The sequence below is a fragment of the Oryctolagus cuniculus genome, chromosome 2 (assembly GCF_051225735.1).
Source record: "Oryctolagus cuniculus isolate XC-2025 breed Fujian yellow rabbit chromosome 2, ASM5122573v1, whole genome shotgun sequence".
Lineage (NCBI taxonomy): Eukaryota > Metazoa > Chordata > Mammalia > Lagomorpha > Leporidae > Oryctolagus > Oryctolagus cuniculus.
In genome coordinates this window covers 162,560,076-162,582,332 of record NC_142868.1, presented here as the reverse complement: position 1 = coordinate 162,582,332, position 22,257 = coordinate 162,560,076, and positions in this window count along the sequence as shown.

The following is a 22,257-nucleotide window of genomic DNA, read 5'->3' as shown; positions in this document are numbered from 1 at the left end:
TCCTGCACTAGTCCTGCTGCAAAGAACAGCCTGTTCTTCCCAAGACCCATGATACGAGGTGGGAGGCACCACCCGCGATGAGTGCTGGCATCTCTCTGGCAAGGACAACCCCTCCTAAGAGAACGAGGGGAAGAGGTGGGACAGATGAGCCAGCTGCCAGGAGGTGTGACCTGAGGGACACCACTCCTGCTCTCAAGTCCTCTTGCCCCTGCAGCCTCCACTGCCCCCACCCCACCCCGTGAAGGCTCCACTCCTTAATCAGAACTTGGAATCAGCTCTGCTCTCAAGGTCAGCTCCTTGTGGTCTGGGGTAGGCTGCGGTGAAGACCCCTCCCCAGCTGCCGACCCCTCCCCACACCTCCTTGTCCCGCCTGCTGCCCCCTTCCCTCTCTGTCCTTCTGCTCGTTCCCTATGCTTGTTTCTCTCCAGTTCAGCTCTTCCTGGCTCCAGATGGCAGATACGGGTTTGCCCTACTGCCCAACCCCTGGGCACCCCCAGCTGCTCAACCTCGAGGGGAGCCACGCCACCCATCACCGAGCACCTCGGGAGGGCCCAGCCCACAGCTGTTTCCCAGGAGCTGGGGGAGGGGCCCAGGGATCACTCTGGGCAGGGGTGGCACAGATGCCCATGCTCTTCTCTGCTCCCCACTGTGATCACAGCTGCGAGGGCCACTGATGGGCTGGGCCAGGTTCCCTGAGACTGCCGGTCTTCCTTCAGGTCCTGAACTCACGACACTGCCTGTCTCGCAGGAGAAATGGGGCCACCCCCAGCACAGCAGTTTACAGGCTCTGAGGAGGGGGAAGGAGGGAAAAGCACCTCCCTCAGTCTTTGCTGAAAGCTAAAGAGGCGGCCCTCCTCCTCAGCCCGCCCCGGCCTGGCCCGGCCGTCTGCCTGTGCCCTTGCCAGCCCGCCTGCTGACTGCATTGCATCAGTCGCGGGCCCACACCGCCTCTGCGGCTGCTCCTCCCCAGTCCTCCCCATGGTGACTAACGGGCTCTGGCTGTGGCCTTGATTGATTGGGTGACAGGGTGGCCAGGGCCCGAGGCACCCCCGCAGTTCTCTGCAGAAGAAAGGGGTGTCCAGGGCACATTCCAAGCCCTGTCAGCGCTGGCTTAGCCCCTTCGTGGTGTAAAATCTCACGCCTGGAGCCCTGCGCGCTCCTGGTGCCAGCTGCAATTTTATGGGTGGTGTGTGACTTCAAAGGCCTCCTTCCTGCGTCGCCAGGCCAGGCAGGCTGCAGAGCAGAGGCCCATGCCCAGGGCACCGAGGAATTCTCCCAGGGCCTGGACCCAGCCTCCTCTCCTGCCTGCCCTGCCTCTTCCCCCGAAATCCACAAAACTCACTTTCCCAGCTCACTGTGTGGCCACAGCAGGCGGCACGCACTGCTGGTTAGAAGACTGTTTAAAGGGTCATGTACAGCCCAGGTTCACGGTCAAGGCACTTCTGATCAAACATTTGTTCAGCGTCTCAACAGCAGTAGGTTTTTCTTTTAAGATTTAGTTTTTATTTGTTTGAAAGGCAGAGTTACACAGAGAGGGAAGGGAAGGGGGTGGGGAGAGAGAAAGAGAGATGGATCTTCCATCTGCTGGTTCACTCCCCAAACGGCCATAACAACGGAGGCTGAGCCAGGCTGAAGCCAGGAGCCAGGAGCGTCCTCAGGGTCTCCCGCGGATGGCAGGAGCCTAGGTACTTGGGCTATCTTTCACTGCTTTCCCAGGAGCTGGATCAGAATTGAAGCAGCCAGGACTCAAGCCAGAACTCATATGGGAGGCCGGTGTTGCAGGCAGCAGTTGAACCTGCTATGCCGCGATGCCTGCCCCCTTTTTGTTGTGTTTTTTCCCTGTATAAAGTCCCCACAGCAGCCAGCCAGGCGGCCAGGGTGTGCTCTGGGTGACCCTGGGACCGTCTTGCCATCTATTAGCCTTGTCTACCCAGGAAGGTGACACTGAGGTCTGACCACTGCCTCACAGTTCTGGGGAGGCGGGGGGCAGGGGGCAGAGGAAGATACTGCCCAGTCCCCACTGCTAGTATCCCTCTCTGGCAATCTTGAAACAGTGCAGCATTTAAGATGCACTCAGCGTCTGACTCCCAACTCACCCTGCCCAGCTGTGCTGCACTGGGGGGAGCCAGCCAGCCCTCTGGGCTCCAGCTCCCTGGAGGGGATTAGTCAACATTGTGGAAGCACCTGACAGGTACAATGGAAATGTTTGCCACCATCCATCACACCCTGATTCTTGCTGTGTCCTCTACATAATGCTTGAGTCAGTATTGTTTGCTAATGAGATGACAAGGCTCCAGGGGTCTTCTCTTCTCTTGCATATCACACATAGCACACAGCCACCAGCACACAGCCACCAGGGTGGTGTGGCAGTGACAGCAGCCCAGGTGCCACTCTACCTGCACTTGTAAATAAGGTCAGGAAAGTTAATAAGCCCTGCAACCCAGTTTACTCATTTATAAAGAGGAGCTAAGAATGAACTGCTTCGCTGAGCAGTACAGAATTTACATGCAATTTAAGCAAAGCTACCAGTAAAGGTCAGCAAAGCTCAGTGCCCACTCCGCCTGGAGCAGGCACATGGTGTAGCTCAGTGCACACTTGATGCCTTGAGGCTGTTCTGAAGAGTATATGTTAAACCGCGCAGTGGCATCAGGGCCCTGGTCCACCCTTCCACTGGCCGCACCTGCCACAGTGGCCATGCTTAGGATACACTGAGATGAACTCAGCAGGGTGAGGCCCCTGAGAAGTCTGTATCTTCTCCCTCACACTTGCCAACATCTGGTACTGCTCCGTGCAAGCCCCACCAGACACAACCCCCATAGACATGGCCCTGGCCATCTGAAACCCTGCCCAGAAAAAAAGCTGAGAGAAAGCCAGCGAAGGAGAAGCTGCCCTCCAGCACACCCACAATCTCGCCAGTGATGGAAACTAACACGGGGGGAAACATGACAGCAGAAAAATACAGACTGTTTTGAAGTCTGCCCACCTGGGAGTCAAGCCACATTGAAAATCAATAAGGCATCAAGGCCAGGAGCTGAGAGGGCCGACTGGATACCTGCTTGGGCCTCCTTTCAAACAGCGAAAGCTTTGAAGTTGCAGATGACCAATAAAAATACAGCTGGCATTTACAGCTCCAGTTCCTTCTGCCCTGGCCTTTCCCTACATTGCTAAAGTCACAGACAAAGCTGCCCAAGGCAGGAATCTTGGCCCAGGACTACAGGCCCCATTCCCAAACCATTGACAAGGACAGTTGGCTCCTGGCGACGAGTGGCCAGGGAATGGCGATTAACCCTAGGCAGGCTGGCACCTCCCCAGAACAAGCCTGCCTCGGGCTGTGTCCATCAGAGGCAGTGGCTGAGGCTCCCCGAAGCACTCTAGTTAAGCTGTGGCTGAGACGAGCCCCAGAGACACTCCTACCCCCACGGGATGCCAGCTCTATTCGCATGTCACTGCCTCCCTTGGGACTCTACATAATGCGGCATCAGGGGAAAGGCAGGCCTGCTGGAATGACCCCTGCCCCACACAGCAAGATGGAGCAATCAAGACACAGCAGGGCAAAGAGACTTATCCCAAACGGCAACAAAAGTCACAACAAATGCCCCTGGCCTGGGGTTAAAGACCCTGCCCTCGAAGGCTGCTCTCGCAGGAAGCTCCATGACCCTACTCGCCTCTCGGTAAGCAGGTAATGAGTTCTGGGAAGCACGAACACACAGGCATTCAAGAAGACAAGAGGTAGAGACTCTAACATCCAGGAGAGAAAGCATCACAGCAGGCTTAGAATGAGTGGAAGACGGTACATTCTACAGCGTATATGGGCAATGTCGGGCTTAATGACCACGCGGAGCCAATGTCAATAAACAGAGAACTATTAGGAAATTCATTCATCAGGGTCTTGTTTATACTCCTATTTGTCAACCAGGTTATTTGTTTGACTTGTGGCCTCCTGGGTTTATTATGGTCATTTCTGTCACCGGCAGAGAGGGGCCGAGGGACTCTCACACATAGGCAGGGCCTGTCTATGGCTTAGGCACCCCGTCCTGGGCCACATTCTCACAGAACCTCAGCTCTCAGCAGGTCCAAGGTCAGTGTCCTGTTAACAAACAACCTCTCCCTAGGCTGGTGGCTTATGGAACTTTAATTGATTTGCTAATTACTGTTTCCTTCTTCCCAGGGAAGCTGACCGCAGAAGCACTCTGCTGCCTTTGGGGGAATCCCAGCAGCAACTGCCCCAGGCTGGAAGCACTGCGGGAGACAACCAGGACTCGAAGCTTCCTGAGGACACCCAAGGCCTTTCCTGACAACCCTGGTTTTGGTCCCTGCACTCCCACACCTGCCTCTGTGCACTGCCTGACTCTCAGTGGCCCATACTGGTCCCTCTCCTTCTGCCTTTTCCTAGCCCTAGCCTGAACATCAAGCTCCTGCAGAGAGGCTTGCCCTGTCCACGTAAATCCCAGAAGGGATTTATTTGCCCCACCTCTGGCTTCTGAATCTCTCTGTCCCAATGACGATCACCCCCTGCCGGCACCTCTCGCATCCGGCTCCATGCACTGCACACTTGAGCCTGCGACAGTGTAAGTGCGTAAGTGCTCCGTGGCCAGCCAGCCTTGAATGTCACGTAGCTCTTCACAGTTGCCTTGGCCCTCTCCATGTGCACACTCCCAGACAGTGCTGGACCAAGAAAGAGCTTGGCATGGTGCAAATGTAATTCTTTGGTTAGCGGTTTTGCCTCCCATCACCTCCTAAGATACCTCTGTGTCAGCCCAGCCCATAAGCAAGGAGGGAATGATAATCACCTTGGTAAGGGGTAGTGGCCCTCCCCACTTTTGTCTCCTAAACTGCACCGGCTTCTGGGTCTCTACCTTCTCTGGGCCTTCAGTGGCTGCTCCAGACACAAAGGTGAAGTAAGTTCTCCATGCAAAGTGAGAGATCATAGTAGCTTCCTGAGCAGCAGGCGGCGGGACCCACCCCACCAAAAGTAGACGTCTTTTGTCACCTGGGAGGGAAAGGTGAAGGGCCTCGTGGGAGATGGAACCCGGATCCGATTTCTCCAGAATCCCCCAGGGCCACACCAGCAGCTGCCCGGTGGACTCGGACACGTCTCAGAAGAGCAGGAGTCTGGAAAAAGCAGTCGGGATCCCTTACCTTCTGCAAAAAGCTACTGTGCAGCCTGTTCCTTTGTAGTTGGGGTTTACAAAGGAAAGTCAAACCATCTTGGAAAAATCAGAAAGCAGATGCGCCCATAATTGGACTTGGCAGGGGCAATAGAAACCTTGTTATGGGTGTTACAGGCCCTCGCACCTCAATTCACCTGGGGCTGGGAAGGCTGCTGATGCCTCCACACAGATGTCTGGGGGTAAGAGACCCTGTGGGCAAGAGACGGAGCTGCTCTGAGACCCCTGGGGAAACGCCCTGCCCAGCCTGGGCCTGGAATGACCCTCCAGGCTTCGGGGGCTCTTGTCCAGGGGCATCCACACACCTGGGGCCCCTCCCTGGTGAAGCCGCGGCTGCCCAGGTCACCGGGCCCACCCCAGGAAGGCCCAAGTGCAGCCTGCGGCCGGCCCAGCACCCATAGCCACGACCCGGTGCTGAATTTTACTATCCGCCATTTACCACTCTGATGGGGAAAACAAATTTAAAACACCTGGAAATTTATGTCTCTGATGGGTCGAGTTGCACTGCTCCATTATATTAAATAATCCAGGCTGTGGGCTTCAAAGGCGCCGGCCTCCCAAGGCCACCAGGCCGCATGGCCTTTGTTAATGGTGTGGGGACCGGGCGGCCCACTGCCCACCTGCACTTGTGTCCAGGCTGGGGAGTGCCCTGAGGCTGCCAGGGTACTCAGGGGCCCAGCCAGGCCACCCCAAGGCAGACCTGTCTCCGCCCAGGGCCTCGAGGCCACAGCTCCAGTGATCAGCCCTAGAGCTTCCACAGTGCTGACTTTCCCCCCTCTCACACTGCATGTGGCAGGCAGGACTCCGGTCACATGCACTGAGTGGGGGCAGTGGGCTGAGGGCGCCCTTCTCACCCTGCTGCTAACCAGCTCTGGGACTTAAAGCCTTAGTTCTCTCCTTTACGTGTCAGGACGTTAGCCATGGGGGGCTGTTGGCTTGGCCCATGCCTCTGCCCAGGCACACACACTGCCCACAAAGCACCTGTCCTACCCCGGACTTAGCCAGGGACTGGAATCTGGGTATTCAAGTGGCAGCTCCTTTAAGCTTAATTTCTTCTGGAATGAAAATTTAAAGAATCCCAAAGGGCCTTCAATGGAATAGTTTGGAGTCAGTTTTCAAATGATGGAGCTAGAGTTAGATTAGCTGCACAGGTCAGAAGGTAGTCCAGTCTCGGCCTGGGTGTGGCATGAGTTCTCTGGCCGCAGAAGTACTCAGCTGGACTGTCCCCAGCCCTTCCTGCAGGCAGGCCAGGTGCTCCTACAGTGGACACCCAGAGGCAGGGCCAACCACGTGCTGCCCACCAGGCCTGAAACAGGGTTCTCTGGAATCGCCAGCCTCCATCCATGGGTGTGACCCACATGGTGTGGGAAGGTTTCCTTCCTGACAGTTTAATGACCATGCTTTCCCTTTATGACTTGCGAGGTTCCACTTGGGTTGCACGGGAGGATGCTTCATAACCCCTTGAATGAGGTGCCTGCTAATGTCACTGTTACAGAGAGAGAGCCTCTAGCATGAGTTAGTGCCAGGGCAGCGCAGTTCTGTGAGCCAGGCCTCCTGGGTGGGGTTTAGTGTACCATGATGTAGTCTCACCTTATCTGCCCGTCAAGCAACTCTGTCCAGCTGCAAGCAAGCTGGTACCACTGGTGTGCTCAGCCACTTTAAAAAGAGTATTCACTTTATTTATTTAAATGAATAAATACGTAAATATTTATCTCACTCCCCAAATGCCTCCAACAGCCAGGGCTGGGACAGGCCAAAGTCAGGAGCCCAGAACTCCATCTGGATCTCCTACATGTGTGGCAAAGACTCAACTGCTTAGCGCATCACTTGTTGCCTCCCGGGGTACACATTAGCAGGACACTGGATTCAGAAGCTGAGCAGAGACTCAAACCCAGACACTCTGATATGGGATGTGGGTGCTCCCAGTGGTGTCAACCACTGTGCCAAACACCTGCTGCCCCTGCTCACAAACTGTTTCTGAAGGCAAATGTTATGTTCCTGGCTATATTATAAAAAAGCATGACATAGAATTTTGCTTAAAATGAGGTATTTCCTCTCTTGGAGGCCCCCTCCATGCCACTCTGGTTAGAGGTTTTTTGACTCTAACAAATCTTATTCTTTAAATCTCTCTGCCTGTCCGCTGAGAAATTCTTCCACGTGAGACAAAGAACCGAGGTAATAGCACATTCTTTGCCACCGTTTCCCCATAACATTAGGAGATCTGGACACTGTTCTCAGCTTCTAGCTTCTGTTCCAGTCCAGCCCTAGCCATTGTGGACAACTCGGGAGTGAATCAGCAAGGGCCGGCACTGTGCCATAGCAGGTAAAGCCGCCGCCTGCAGTGCCGGCATCCCATATGGGCGCTGGTTCAAGTCCCAGCTGCTCCATTTCTGATCCAGCTCTCTGCTATGGCCTGGGAAAGCAGTAGAAGATGGCCCAAGTGTTTGGGTCCCTGCACCAACGTGGGAGACCTGGAAGAAACTCCTGGCTCCTGCGGCCATTTGGGGAGTGAATCACTAGATGGAAGACTTCTCTCTCACTCTTTCTCTGCCACTGCCTCTCTGTAACTCTGCCTTTCAAATAAAATAAATAAATCTTTAAAATAATAATAAAAATTTTTAAAAATATGATCCCAACTTTGAGAAGGGGTATGTATGTCACATTCACATAGAACAAAATAACTAAAATACCTCTAGATATTTACCTCGATTATTCAAGGAGAGTAAGAATGTGGTTCACTTTCACTGTCTACATTTACTTTTCTAAGACCTTTAAAATGAGCCCATGTTAATCATGAGTTTTATTTTTTTTAAATTTCCCTATTTAACTTGAAAAGCAGATAGAAAGAGCTCTCCCTTCCACTGGCTTACTCCCCAAATACCCTCAACAGCCAGAACTGGGTCAGGCAGAAGTCAGGAGCCGGGAACACAATGCAGGCCTCCCATGCAGGCAGTAGGGACTCTAGTACCTACTCCTCATGCCATCATGTGGTGCTTCCCAGGGTGCCCGTTAGCAAGAAGCTGGCCTCAGGAGAAGAGCCAGGACTCAAAACAAGGCACAACACACCATGTGGGCATCCCAAGTGGGTCCTAACTGCAACTCTAAACATTTGCTGCGACTCTGAGTTTTAAAGGGAAATATTTTAAAAATTGAGTTTGGGTTCCCAGACAGAACACGAGTAAGCGTCAGCGCAGCCCCACTCACATCATTGTGAGTTTCCAGGTGAGGAACAGCAAGCACCAAGAAAGGGCGTGAAGTCTGGCACCCCAGCCAAGGCCAACTTTAATGGCTGTCAGCCATCACAATGGCTCACTTCTCAGGGATCACCCCAATTAGGATCTTCTCCATGGCCTACAACACTAGCCTTCTCACTTCAGACAAGGAGCATCTGTGGCACAGCTGGAGCAGCTGGGTTGGAAAATCAATCACTGCCCAACAACTGTGCAACTGATGGCCCATCAATCAGAAACATAAGGCGCTTGCTCCATTTATAAAACACGTCCATTTGCTTGCAAACCTGCAAATGCAATAAGCAGCCCAAGCACCTCGAGCCCTGGAGAAACGGCCTCACCAGTCACTTAGCCTGTGAAGAATCACAGGCTGGTGCCCCCAGAGGGAACTCCCACGGCAGGAGCTGGGCAGACCTCTGGCCCCACCGCCACTAGCCCTCCAAACCTCTGCACTCACAGGGCCCCGGAGTCCTCCTCAGAGCCACACTCGAGACTGGGCTTGAGGCCGTCATTGACCCTGACAACCGTCACGCTGTAACACTGGGAGGACCCAGCCGCGTCGGAAGCTTTTCTCTGAGACCTTGCTTTCTTTTTGCCCTCCTTCCTTCCTTTCCTGCTTCCTTCTGCTTCCTCCTCCCAAGGTCCAGATGTTAAAAGATAAATGCTTTTCCTCTATATCCTAGTTAAGTAAAGACCCAACTAGAGGGACTTAGTCACTGAGCTGCACATGAACTGACTTCTGGGTGCATTTACTTTCTCAGCATCTGAAGGATTTTTTTTTTTTTTTTTTTTTTTTTTTTGCATGGCCCACAGAGGACTTTGTGTCACACAGTATTCCAGAGGCCCTGGATAAATATGAATGGAATAAATGTAGGAATTAAAGTCCCCATGTTCAAGTCTGTGCTTTGGACCAGCACCACAGTCACCTATGGCGCAGCAGGACGCTCCAATCCTGTTTGGGCGCGTCTCTCGTGCTGGCCTCCAGAGTAAGGTGGACGGTCACTGGGCTTTGGCTTTACACTGGGCAAGAAAGAGTCCAGCCAATATCCTGGGTCCCTGCCACCCCTCTGAGTAACAACGGGGATGATGAACGTCAGAGCCTACTTCATGGTTTATGTACTATCTTGCTTGATTCTGAAAATCCTAGGAAATGCGCATCATCGCCACCAAAAAAACAGGCGACAACCACAGGGAACTGACAATGAAGCAGAACTGCTAAGTGTTCGCTGGTGCCACGCCTGGCAGCACACTAAGTGCTTTGCAAAGGTAGAGGCATTTCAGACACTTCGGGAGGACGCAGCGTGCACAGACGTCATCAGGCCCATTTTACAGATAAGGAATTTGACGCTAAAAGGAAAAGGAGTCCGAGAGGTTGGAAAAGCACACCAAGCTCTCCCGCTAAGTCTGTGGGTGAACTAAGATCTAAACTGGGGCTTCTGACACCGCGACCTCAAAGCTTCCCAATTACAGTGTGATTCATAGTGTGTTAGGGGCATGGCTCTTGGAGTTGTTTAAACTTTCCCGTTAGCATGATGACTGGGAGCTCAGGATTTCCTTTCCGGAGCAAAAGGCTGGACCCGGAAAACCCCAACAGGGCCCAGCTAGAAGCCCAGAGTGGCTCCTGGGAGTAGAATTCTCCGTGACCGGGCCTCTGCATCTTAGCCCTGAGGCTGGAACTCACGTGCCTTCCGCAGCTCCAGGACCTTCCACCTGCTCTGGTCTGGGAGGCAGTAAAAGGCTGAACTGCCTCTGCCCTTGCACTTGGCAGCCTCTTCCTCTGGAGCCAGGGGCACAGGCCGTTGTGGGCAGGAGGGAGTGCTGCAGCGGGAGCCATTCCTGGCCCGAGAGATGACTCACATAGTCAGAGGGCATCATGCAGCAGCAGCGGCCTCAGGGTGAGCTGAGAGGGGACAGGCATGCAGCGTGTGGGGAGCTTGGTGGGGCTAACAGAATACTAATTGTGGGGAGAGCAGTTACTGAGTGCTTCCCTGTGGCAGGTGCAAGAGTGACTGAGTTTTCCCGTTCGGCTCTGAGGGAGGCTCACAGGGAAGAAGCTAAGGGGAGACAGATTTCAGGTTGTAAAGGGAAGAACAAAGCTATGCAAAGATCCAAAAGGCTGCCTTGTTGGGGGGGAGGGGCAGGTAGGGGTTCCCCATCTCTGGAGGTGTCCAGTCATACGGTGGACAAGCCCCGGAAGTGATGTTACAGACAGAGGAGCAGAGAGCAAGATTTAAAGACCTCTAGTGTCCCCGCCAACCACGTGGTTTCTGTGACTCTGCTTCTATGCGTAGCCATGCACCGCCTCTCTTGCCTCCTGCAAACAAAGTGCTGACACTTTCCGCTTCTTCTCAGCAAATGCCACGTTCCAGATGTTCCTGGAGGGGCAGGGACACGAGGACTCCCTTTCACTGTACTTTCCCACACAAGTTCAAGACTGTACCCCAGAAGCTCCCAACAACATGATATTACGAGGTCATATTTGGAGGCCATGCTACCTTCCAACACACAGCAGCATTGGATAAAATACAAAAGAGAAAGTTACAGTAGGTCACACCAGGAGAACATCTCTGAAACCAAATCCAAAGACAAGCTAGCAAACAGGCAGCAGCTCAGCCCTTGCAGGAGAGGGGCTGGGATGAGGCTTCCCCACCCATGAAATGAGGCAGAAAATGGGTCTTGGGGCCGGCGCCATAGCTCACTTGGTTAATCCTCCGCCTGTGGCGCCAGCATCCCACATGGGCACCGGGTTCTAGTCCCGGTTGCTCCTCTTCCAGTCCAGCTCTCTGCTGTGGCCTGGGAAGGCAGTGGAGAATGGCCCAAGTCCTTGGGTACCTACACCCGCATGGGAGACTGGGAGGAAGCACCCGGCTCCTGGCTTCGGACTGGCACAGTGCCAGCTGTAGCGGCCATTTGGGGGGTGAACCAACGGAAGGAAGACCTTTCTCTCTGTCTCTCTCTATCACTGTCCTTAACTCTACCTGTCAAATAAATTAAAAGAAAAGAAAATGGGTCTCACTGCTGCTGTAGGTTCCAGTCTATCCGAAGGGCAACAGGGATTAGCACAACCTCACAGGCAAGGCCTGGGTCCAGATGCCCCTGGCTCAGGACTGGACAAGAAGCCTGAGCCAAAAATACCAGGTCTAGGACTCAATGGGATTCCTGGGACACGGTCCCAAGATCCCTGCAAAACAGCTATGTGGGAGGGTGAGGGCAAGGAGAGATGTAAAGAGTAAACTCCATTCAAAATGAGTTTGCAAACAAAAATTCCAAAACAGATGGAAAACCAGCCCTCAGAAAACCAACCTGAAAAAATCAACACCAGGAAATGAATGCACTTGAAATGATGATGGCAGAGAAATAGGAAAGCAAATAGAGAGTAAGTATGTTTAAGTAAAGGAAGAAATAACATTTATATTTTAAAACTATGTAACAGAGAAGAAATAAATGAGGGAAAAAGAGAGAAAAAAATAAAGAAAACCTCAAGTCTTGGAAATAAAATGATAGTTGATGAAATCAAGAATGTAAGAGAATAAATTCTACATGGGATATCATTTAAGAAAGAAATAAATTAGAAGAAGTACTTGGAAGGTACTTATTCAGAATGCACTATGTGGAGAAAAATAAATTACATATGCAACTGAAAAGACCTGGAGAATAGATTCAGAGGCTAAAACATATATTTAATAGAAGCTCCAATTTAAAAGAGAGACAGAATGAATAACAGAGAAGCAATATTGAAAGAGAATTTTCCAAAATTGAGGAGCTAGGACTTGCCAAATTGGAAGTAGTCACTGGGTACGGATCAGGATAAAGAAACACATCTTGGCACGTACCCGCAAAACTGCAGACCATCAGGAAGAAGAGGAAAATCATAAAAAGTTCCTGGAACTGGCTCCACTGGAACTCTGAAGAGGAACACTAGGGGAAGCTCAGGCCTTGGAGCCGAAGCTTCCCTCTCACTTGTTTCTAGAACAAGAGGCAAGATTGGTCCCCACGCCAGGAGGGAGCAAGAGGGGAGAAGCTGCTGCCTGCCTCCTCAGCAGTCCAGGCCTGGTGCAGAGAAGGACCCAGGACCCCTGGCACCAGGGACAGCAAGCCCATCAGGCAACTCCTGCTACTGGTCCCCACCCCACAAACTCTTGAGGAAAACCCTCAGCACCATGGTAGCTCTTGAGGGTATCTGCAGTGAACACAGAATGCAGAACTTCTCCGTGTTCCTGAAATAACCCCCGACTCCCAAAGAAACAGGTCTTTGGCAAAGCACTGGATTCCTGCCCTTGCTACTGCCCATTGCAGCTTTTCTTTATAATGTTCAGTTTTTCCCACATTTTGTCAATCTGCGGGAAAAAAATGTGGAAATGGGGCTTTCACATGCTGGAGACAGACAGCAAACTCCTGTTGGAAAAAATGAAATCTCCAACCTGCAGCCCCGGCCTGAGTCAGACTTTCCATGGAATCAAGACCTCTGCCTGCAACTTGAGAGGCAGAATTAAGTCGTAATATTCCAGCAAATAGCTACAGCCATTCAGAAAGCTACTCCCGGCTCCGTGGCTGCATGGCAAACCAACGCAGGGGCAAATTTCATTACCTGTCAGGAACTAAATAAAAGCTTTGCTTCATCTAATACTCCCAGTGTGCGGGACAGCTATGAAAACAAGGCTGACGCTCAATCAATTTGCTGTTTACAGAGGCCCGAAGACGCATGGAGACACACACACTGGCTACTTAAAACTTTGGGAAGTCTAAATTTTTTTAAAAAAGATTTATTTTATGTATTTGAAAGGCAGAATTACAGGGGGTAGGGTGGAGAGAAGAGAGAAAGAGAGATCTTTTGTTTGCTGGTTCACTTCCCAAATGACCACAACAGCCAGGGCTGGGCCAGGCTGAAGCCAGGAGCCAGGAACTTCATCAGCTTCCCACATGGGTGCAGGGGCCCAAGGACATGGACCATCTTCCACTACTTTCCCAAGGCACATTAGCAGAGAGCTGGATTGGAAGTGGAGCAGCCAGGATTCAAACGGGCACCCATACAAGATGCCAGCACTGCAGGCAGCGGCTTAACCCACCGTGCCACGGTACTAGCCCCCTAAATATTCAACTGCTCCCCTTTCCTGCCCATCCCCAAGAGGTCTTGCTCTGTTCACAATCTTCCCTTAAGATATCAAAAATGGCCAGTTAGGCAAGTCCCACCGGGAGAAGCTATCCACAACAGAACACTCGTGTCTCCCAGAGAGAAGCCGGTCCTCTGAGGTCCCAGGCCAGCACGTCAGGGCTCAGGATTCCATCAGTGACTCACAGCAGAGAGAATATCTGGGACCCACTGTGGCGAGAAAGTGAAGCCACCTCCTGCGACACCAGCATCCCACGCGGGAGCGTCACCTTGAGCCCTGGCTACTCCACGTCTGATCCAACTCCCTGCTGAAGCTCCTGGAAGTGCCATGGAAGATGGCTCAAGTGCTTAGGCCCCTGCCACCCACCCCAGATGAAGCTCCTGGCTCCTGCCTTCGACCCGGCCCAGCACTGGCAGTTGCAGCCATTTGGGGAGTGAACCTGTGGATGGAAGATCTCTCTGTGTCTCCTGCTCTCTATCAAGGAAGGCAGAGAGGGAGGGGGAAAATCCTTTGTCACCAGGAGGCTCTGATTACTCTGAACCTCAGTTTCCCCAGTGTGAGCTGGGAAAACCTGCCTGGTGCCCTCACAAAGCCGTAAGGAGCCTGAGGGCGATGATGGACGGGACGGAGCTGGGCCAAGCAGGAGAGGCGCTCTTACTGCTGAGCAGAGCGTTCACTGCTATTTCGCTGCCAGAGGCTAGGAAAGGAGCAATTCTCCCCTTCCCAGGAGCGGGGAGCAGCCTGCGGGGCACAGAGAGCGGGGCCGGGGCAGGACCGTGGTGTGGACTGGGTTGTGAGCCGGGCGGGAGACGGCTGGCCCAGCCAGGACTTCCACGGAGGCTTTGCAGAAAGGCACGTCAGCCCACCGGCCAGCCGCAGAGAACCTGCCCCGGTGTGTTTCAGGGGAGACCCCAAAGAGGCTACAAAAACAGTCGCTGGTTGAAAATAAAGAGCCAAATCGGGACTGGGGACAGACTTCCAGCTTCTCAAAACCTTTTCTTCCCTGAGCCTCAACTCAGCGGCATGGATTTTGGAGTCGGCGTTCCGTGTGGCCGTGTGACTTGGACTTGCCACTTCACTTCTCCGAGCCCCAGTTTCCTAACTTGTGAAACAGATTCTGCAAACGTCTTAAGTGAGAACCATGGTGTAAGCAACTCTGCCCCACTCTGGTGCCCCTCCCCCCTCCTGGGACCTCCTGAAACAGAGGGACTCATCCATCCTCAGCACCTTTCCAACAGAGAGAGCCCAGGCCTAGGCCAGCAAGCTCACTGGGCCAAGGACCGCAGGCTCTCAGAGTGGATGTCCTGGACTTGTGGGGACACACTGATGCACGGTCTCCCCATCTGTTCCCCAGGCCCTGCCACCACCCCCTCCCCAGCCCCAGCGGTCCCCTTTCACCTACACCGCAGGGTGGCCCACGGCATTCCAGCCCTGCGGGCCTCAGCTAAAGAGACAGCCCTGATTCCTCCTCTGCCCACAGCCAGGTAAAGAGAGCCCCCCTCCCACCGAGCCTTGAACGGATCAGATTCTGAGGACAGTGTCGCCTTTTTAAACCTCTCTGTAGTGAGCTTTTTCCTCCTGAGCAGTTCTAATAAAATCCCTAACCCGCTGCTCCTCCTCCGTGATCAGCTGCCCTCAGGCCGCACCAGTCTGTTTGTGTTATAAATAAAAGCTGAAATATGCAGCTTGCTCGTGTGCGCAGGCTCCTTGGGGGCCACCGCCTGCCGCCCTCGTGCGGGGAGGAAGGCCCCAGCGAGGCCTTGCCTGAAGCCAGCTCCTCCGGACGCGGACAAACCACTACAAGGCCCTGCGCCGCATCCCCCGCATCCCGGTTTAATTACGTGGGCGCAGAGCACGCTCCGCGGCCCCCCAGGACTCCCTGTTCCCTGATTATTACCGCCGCAGGCCCCCGGGCGCGGGGCTGCCCAGCCCTCATTTCAATATTTACCACTTAGATCACTTAAGGGCTGTCAGCTTTAATAACATTTTATCAATTGGATACTTATATTATTCACGGCTTCATAAAAATAACAAGGCCTGCCTTGGCATTTCAATCATACCCAGGCTAATTTCTGCGAGTGCTAAGGGATTTCGTTGTTATTAACGTTTAGCTCCGCCGTGACGGCTTCTCTTCCCCGCGCACTGGTGCGGGAGGTGGCTGCTGGAGCAGGCTGCAGGCTGTCAGCCCCTGGGCTTGTGGTCAGGGAGGGCTCAGGGTTGGGGGTTGACCTGCACCAAGCCAGCATGGGACCCCTGCCCCGAGCAGGTGCAAGACTCCCTCACTGCATGTGGGTGGCTCAGAAAACTCCTGCCTTCCGGTCCTGACAGCCTGGCCCTGGCTCCTCTGTCCTACCCAGGCCCCAGGGGCAGCCACAGTGAACTATCCTCAGGGCTCCAAGCCTCAGCCCCATGTCCACCTGCAGAGCCCCTGCTCAGCCTTCCAGACTCGGCCGCAATGGCACCTCCACCAGGAAGCCCTCCCCTGCCTCCCAACAGCCTGTGGCACCCTCAGAGCTCAGTCTGGGAATGGCTCCCTCCTGGCCCTTCTGCCTCACACGGGAGTCTAACTAACGTCCTCTTCTCCCTGGGGCACTAGAGTTCTGGCCTTCCTGGAGGCCACTGCCACTCTCCCTTCCCTTCTGCCCTCCCTCACAGGGCCTGACTTTCCTTTTTTTTTTTTTTTTTTTTTTTGACAGGCAGAGTGGACAGTGAGAGAGAGAGACAGAGAGAAAGGTCTTCCTTTGCCGTTGGTTCACCCTCCAATGGCCACCGTGGCTGGCACGCTGCGGGCCGGCACACCGCGCAGATCCAATGGCAGGAGCCAGGTACTTTTCCTGGTCTCCCATGGGGTGCAGGGCCCAAGCACTTGGGCCATCCTCCACTGCACTCCCGGGCCACAGCAGAGAGCTGGCCTGGAAGAGGGGCAACCAGGACAGAATCCGGCACCCTGACCGGGACTAGAACCTGGTGTGCCGGCGCCGTGAGGTGGAGGATTAGCTTAGTGAGCCGCGGCGCTGGCCTTAGGGCCTGACTTTCCCCAGGGCCTCCCTTTCAGAGTAAAAAGCAGCGAACTGCTCCGGGTCTCAGAGGGCTCAGGCCACCCTGGCTACGGTCCCCAGAGATGTGGTCCTTTCAAGGGAAACACTGCCAGCCAGTGGGCAGCTCCCTCCCCCCGCTGGGAGCCCTGGGCGCCCATCATGAACTCTTGTCTGCTTCCCACCCCCCAAGCCCACCCCTCCAGCCCATCCTCCTCCCCAAGGCCATGGTCTGCAAGTCACAGCTGCAAAACCTTCCCTGGGCTTTCACTGCTCTTAGTCCGCACCCCCGGCTCTGTGCTCTGTGCCACCCCTCGGCCTCACCCACAGCCCTTGCCCGGCTTCCGGGGCTCGGGCCATCGGGGCTGTCGGATCCTCAACCTCACTGAGACTTCCTGGTGCCTGCAAGAGGCCTCTGGCTTCTCCTGGTAGAAGCTGGTCCTCTCTGCTCTCTCCCCGGGACTCATCACAACTTGAAATTGTTTAACTTCGCTTTTGGTTTGCTTCACGAGCCTGGAGACTGTCACGGAGGCGTAGCAGTGGCTCAATGAAAACCACTCATTCCTCCCTTTCTTGTTTTTCCTTAGAGAACCCTCCCGCACCCCAGGCAGCCACCTCCCTCTTATCTCCTCTTGAGTCTACAAAGGGAATCTGACTCACCCGGGCCTTTCAGGTTGCTGGAAACCCAGACCAGTGTCCACAGTCCATCGCTGGTGTAGCACAGTGGTTAGGGCCACACAAGTGCCCACCGCGGGCAGACCGCATCGCACAGCGGGTAGGGCCCAGGCGCTGGGGGAAACTGCTCACTTGTCAGCTGTGTATGCTCAGCTTTCTGCACCGCGGTCTGTTCATTGTAACGTGGCCCTGGTACCACGCCCGCCTAGGGTCTCTGTGGGGAGGACGTGAGCTCCTGTCTGTGGGCGTCTGCGCCCCGTACGTAAGTGACGACTGTCGTGACTGCACGTCGAGAACGGCCTCCTTTACGTCCCACAGACTCGTGGCCCACCCCCAGCCCGTGGCTGCTCCTGGGGGCCGGGGCGGGGGGCACGGCCAGGCGCCCAGGCGGTGCGGTGCGCTGCGGATGGCCTCGGCTGGGGCTGGGCGGGAGCCGGCCGAGTCCCTGCCGCCCGCGCCCCGGCTCTCGGCGGGCACACACGTTCTTGCAGGAAGATGCTCTTTCCCACCCTGCAAAGGCAGACTCCCTGGGTCTCCCTGGGAAAGCAGCTGTTTCTCTCCACTGCTCTCAGGACACGGTTGCGCCACTGGAGAGAAGGGAGGCTTGCGTGGGGCTGGCCCCGCTGCCGGCTGGAGTCCTCGGGGGCAGGGGTGGGTCTTCCTGAGCTGCCAGGCTCCATTTGTGCCCCAGAAGCGGTACTGCCTCTGTCAGCCAATGTGTCTTTGGCTCGAAGCTTCTGCTTGGATGACAGGGCCGTCAAATGCCTCCCAGGTGATCGCGCTCCCGGCTGCCTGGATGGTGCGTGGGCGTGGGCCGCGGTGGGGCTGCGTGAAGCAAGGCCTGTCCCTTTGGGGCCCCTGGGTCGCCTGTGCCCTGTCCTCTCCCGTGTTCTAAACTGCAGGGGAAACGGCCCTGCCAGAGCCTCCCGCCCACAGACAGTGGCTTTTGTTACACGCGGAGGTGTTGATCCGTCTCTAATCAACAGCTTAATTAGGTCTGCAGAGATGAAAGAGGCATTTTCACTTGGGGAGCTAATATTTATAGAGAGCCCTCTCCCCAGCCCCTGCACTGGAGGTGTTAACAACTTGAGGGCTAAATCAAATAAAAATTATAAAACTCATTTCTTCACTCTACAAAACTCACTCACTGGCAAACTCCGAACTCTCTAGGCTGTGCGCTGCCCCCTACAGCAGCTTCCTTCAGGGCCGTGCAGGCCAGAGCAGCCCCTGGCTCGCGGCAGACACACGTGGCAAGGATTTGCTGAACCTTGAAAGCGAAGAGTGTCTGATGGTGTTCTTCTCCAGCAGGAATCACCATGGTGTTGTGGTTAAGAGCTGGGCTTGGGAATCGGACCTGGAACTTAATCCTGGTAGCCTTACCACCTAGTCCTAGGACCTTAAGCAAGTCTGTTTAACGTCGTCACGCCTCAGTTTCCGTTGCTGTATAATGGGACGCTATTATATTGTTATATTATAGCGCTGTTACCCTTCGAGCCTGTAGCACAGTCTTCGCTATGCAGATGCGCATTTAGCATTTGGCTACAAAGAGCACAGGTGACAGGTAAACCTCAGGGCCTCTACTGCTACAGGAAAGTCTTCTGGGCAGTTTTCAAGCTATCTTGTTTCATAGATGGCTAAGAATGTATTAGGCCCTCTCATGAGGGAAGTGAAAAATCAAAACCACAACAAGACACCACTGCAAACTCCCTAAGCCCGCTATAATGAAGAAAACAGGAAAATAATGTTGGCGAGGACACGGAGAAACTGGAAACTTCCTGCCCTGCTGCTGCGTCTTCAGTGGTCAGCCCTCGTGGACAAGTCTGGCAGTTCCTCGAAATGTTAACGTCGCATTTATACCATATCACCCACAGCTCCGCTCCTAGGCTTATGTGTTAGGCTGTTAAGCAAAGATACCTCAGACTAGGTAATTTATAAACAATTGAAACTGTTCACAGTTCTAGAAGTTCAAGGTCAAGGCTGCAGCAGATTCCACGTCCAGAGCAGACCCGTTTCTCATCGGCAGCACCTTCCATGTGTCCTCACAGGGCAGGAGGAGCAGAGGCTCCCGCAGGCCTCTGTTATAAAGACGCAAATACCAGTGAAGCAGGCAAAACCCTTAGGACCCAACCACCTGCTGCAGGCCCCGCCTCCTCATTCCACCACTGTGGGGATCCGGTTTCAGCATGAACTTTGGAGAAACACAAATCTTCAGACGGAGCAGTTGATGCCCAAAAGAACTGCAGAGACTCCAGCAGACGCTTGTGTACCAAGGTTCTTAGCATTATTCACAACAGTCAAAAGATGAAAACACAAATGACTGTCAACCGATGACTTAAAAGAAAAACTGTAGTATAGCCATAGAGCAAAAAGTATTCAGCCAGAAAAAGGAATGAGATTCTAAAACATGCTCCAGCGTGTATCAGAACTTAAAAACATGAAGAAACTAAACACAAAAGGCCACATGATTCCATTTATCTGAAATGTCTAGAACAGACAGATCCAGAGACAGAAAGGAAGTAGCAATTACTATGGCTGCTCACTTCCTCCACGGCTGGGGACACAGGAAGTCGCTGCTAATGAGTATGGACTTTCTTTTGGGGGTGATGGAAAGGTTCTGGAATTAGTGATGATGGCTGCACACCAGAGTGAATATATTAAAAAACCTACTTTAAAGCATGAGGTTTACTTTATGTGAATTATCTCTCAATTTAAAAAAAAAAAATGCATTAGGCTCCCAAGGGTGCATACACAGCACTCACTGGAGGCCTCCTTCAGCACCTTGCTGCCCGGGACCAGAACCCACAACCGTTTCCGGAGAAAAACCTGTACAGCATAAAACACTCTCTACCATGTTGCACCTTGAAGATCCCCTTCCACTTTGATCCTTAGGCTAACCTTGAAGGCAGGTGTTATCGCTGTTCTAACCCACGTGGAAACTGAAATTCAGAAACATGAGGCCAAACATCAGTGAGCAAACCAGTGCGAGAGCTGGGGCCGCAGGCCTCGAACTCCGGCAGCCTCTACTCTCCCCATTGATGAAACCACAACCTAACCAGCAGTGTTTCCAAAGCATCACAGCTCGAAGCCACCTCCCACCAGAGTCCTGGCGTGACTGACTGCAGCCCTTAGCCTGCCTGCACGTGCGCCAGTCCTGGTTCTGTGCGCGCCGAGCCTCCAGAGAGCACATCGGCAATGGGTCCCACAACCCCCTTTCACCCAGACAAGGAGCTTACCTGCAGCACGAGTGATTATCCTGCTGTCAGGTACTCCCCAGCCGTCCTGCGGATTTTGACATTGACCGAGCACCTCAAACAACCAAGGGGAAGTCGCTGTTTTTACGGTTCCCGTCTCCTTCCTGACCCCGCAGAAGTCCACTTGAACGGAGGCTTCCCGTGAGGTCTGGAGGCTTTCAGGTGCAAAGATGAGTGAGGTGTAGGGAGCAGCCAACCAACTGGGTCAAGCAGCAAACGAAGAGAAGCTGAGAAGGAAGAAGAGACTTCCCGTTCTGCAGACTGGTGGGAGGAGTGAGGGAAACGGAGCACAGAGGAAACCAAGGGAGAGAGGAGCAAATGAGCAGCGTGGAGGGAACCACAGGAGCCCAGCCGGCCTGCGGCAAGTAGGGCAGAGATGAGGCGGCGCGAGCAGGCAGGAATCAGATGTAAAGGGGCTAACAAGGAAGCTGGAGGCCCTGAGGACTTTCTGAGGAGGAGCTGACGTGAGAGTTGACCCCTACCCCCAAGGTGTGCGTTGTCCATGTGGACAAACCAGTAAAACAAAGAACTCCTGCTCATGGGTCTCCGATGTAGTTACCAGGGGCAACCGAGAAAGGTTTTAGTAACCAACCAACTTGGCAGCTGCCTCATGAGTAACAGAACCAAAGGTGTTTACACACAAATCTTCTGTGAGATGTTGGGGAAAGGTGCTAAAGTCCCAATGCTCTCGGTCCCTCCCCGCTACCTCACTGGAAGCAGCCTTGTCACTTTCGTCTGTAGTCACGTCCACCCATTTCTCCTTAGGGCTGAGAATGCTGCTAGAGTCACTGATGCTGCCTGGTGAAATCCAAGTGCCGAAGCAACCTCCTTGCCAAACTGTTGTGCAGCCTCTGCCTAAACACCCACAGTGACAACACTGTCATTGTCTACTGGGGAGAGCCTCTGTCTTTAGAAATATCTAGTGCTGGGGCCAGTGCTGTGGCATAGTGGGTAAAGCCGCTGCCTGCAGTGCTGGCATTCCATTTGGGCGCTGGTTTGAGTCCTGGCTGCTCCACTTCTGATCCAGCTCTCTGCTGTGGCCTGGGATAGCAGTAGAAGATGGCCCAAGTGCTTGGGCCCCTGCACCCATGTGGGAGACCCAGAAGAAGCTTCTGGCTCCTGGCTTCAGATTGGCCCAGCTCTGGCCATTTGCGGCTTGAACCAGTGGATGGAAGACCTCTCTCTCTCTCCCTCTTCCTCTGCCTTGCCTCTCTATAACTCTGCCTTTCAAATAAATAAATAAATCTTTTTAAAAAATGGCTAGTGCTTTAGAAATGATTTCCTTGGGTAAAGTGAACATCTTGTGTTGGGGTGGCTGAGTCCAGATTCTTGGCCCTGACACAACAAAGAGGACAACGTGGAGGTAAAGGGCAGCAGAGAAGGAAGATCTATTTGCGTACAAAACACAAGCAGGTACTCACGGAGTAGGGGCACGCTCAAGACAGAGCTGCACTCAGCCGGGCTTGGGTCTACCCCTTTATATGATCTGGGGACACGGGGGTGGGGAGTGGGATGCGGGTTAATTGACATTAAGATGGGGAAGAGTTTGGGGGTGGGGATTCACTACCACCCGTGTCCCTGCCATTTTTGGGAAATCTTGGAAATGTCATAGTGTCAGGTTCACAGTGGAAATGGGGGTGTCAGGCTTTGTAATTTTATTATAATGACATTATAATGAATTAAAAGTCCTGTCAAGGATGCAGCCCACAGGCGCGCTGGATATTTTTGGCTGGCATCAGTTCTAAGAGGTGGTTTTGCAGAAGATGCAGTTTTCCAGTTCTTGGAGA